General features: G+C 33.6%; 1 long non-coding RNA gene across 1 annotated transcript; it reads left to right on the forward strand.

The window, feature by feature from the left end:
* Nucleotides 1-31: 31 nt before the first annotated feature.
* LOC116351109 lies at nucleotides 32-503 on the forward strand. Its single transcript, XR_004202094.1, has 3 exons — nucleotides 32-130; nucleotides 199-284; nucleotides 350-503. It is a non-coding gene; the product is annotated as an uncharacterized LOC116351109 (long non-coding RNA).
* The last annotated feature ends 784 nt before the right edge of the window (nucleotides 504-1,287 follow it).

Consider the following 1,287-nt stretch of genomic DNA (forward strand, 5'->3'; position numbering starts at 1 on the left):
TATTTAACATTTCAATTTTCTTAGGCAAGCGAAGGAAGATCAGTTAATGGTGAAGGTCCCGATTATCAACTCGATTCATCAAACGAATTGGTAGAGCAACCATCGTCACAGCCACCGCAACCAACTGATGGTAGTTTGTTTGATTTTAATCTCTTAATTGGAAGAGAATTTATTAATTTACATTTTAAAAAAATTTAGCACAACAATCATTGACGCGGGCGAATCTTGCTGCATTCAATGCCGCCCAAGACGGCAGCAAGAAGAGCGGCAACAGCAAAAGTCAAGTGAGTTTCAAATGTCTGATATTCAATTGAAGTGCTTAATATCGTTTTATAACATTAAATTCTAGGGCCTGCCATCAAGTCCACCATTACCATACCTACGGCCACGCGGACCAAATAAAAGTAATTTACTTTTGACAACTCAACAACTCCATACAATAATTAAATATTAACTTTTTAAATTTTTGAATAGGATTTCCGAATGATGCTACATTCACAGGTGCTACCAACGGCAACAATAACGGCAGTAGATCCAGTCGCAGCAGCATTTTGAAGATAACTTCAAAAAAAAATACCGATCGACGAATTTAAAGCCGCAATTTCGGATTACGAATGTACGTTAATTTTGTAATATATTAATATTAATAATATTAATTTAATTATAATTTTTTCATTTCTTACACAGAAACTATGCGTCATCAGCAAATTTAGGACTTCTTCCACATCCTAATAGCTTTTTTTGGCCTTCTGCCACATCATTTCCACATGAAAAAAAAAAAACAAAAAATAAATAAAAAAAGAATAAAAAAACTGATTATATTTAAGTTTACCTAAAAATGTAAATTTCAAGAAAAAATAAATGAAAATGAAAAAAAAACAAAAAATCGATACACAGATGTACAAAAGCTGTGCTGACGATCCGTAGACGGTGAAATCATTTTTTGTTGGCAAATACAGTAACGCCAAACAAACGATAATAGACGGTGACGTTTTGAAAGGGTGTTTCAACACCAGCTATTGCTCTTGTCTTACAGAGTATGCTACGATTTAACGTTGTGCGTGAATGTGTTTTCACATCTAACTGCTTAGTTGTACTAGTTGAACGTCGAATCGATTGTGGCGCTAGTGTACGTAAACAATCATCTAAAATTATATGTACTTCTATACAATGCGCTCACTGTGTGAATACTAATACACAAAATGACCGAAAATTAATTGTGGGCGAAAATCAATGATGACAAAGGACAGAGAAAGAAACGAAAAATTATATTCATTTTCCATTTCA

The sequence above is a fragment of the Contarinia nasturtii genome, unplaced genomic scaffold, assembly GCF_009176525.2.
Source record: "Contarinia nasturtii isolate CC-2019 unplaced genomic scaffold, AAFC_CNas_1.1 Cnas_scaffold_4681, whole genome shotgun sequence".
NCBI classification, from domain to species: domain Eukaryota; kingdom Metazoa; phylum Arthropoda; class Insecta; order Diptera; family Cecidomyiidae; genus Contarinia; species Contarinia nasturtii.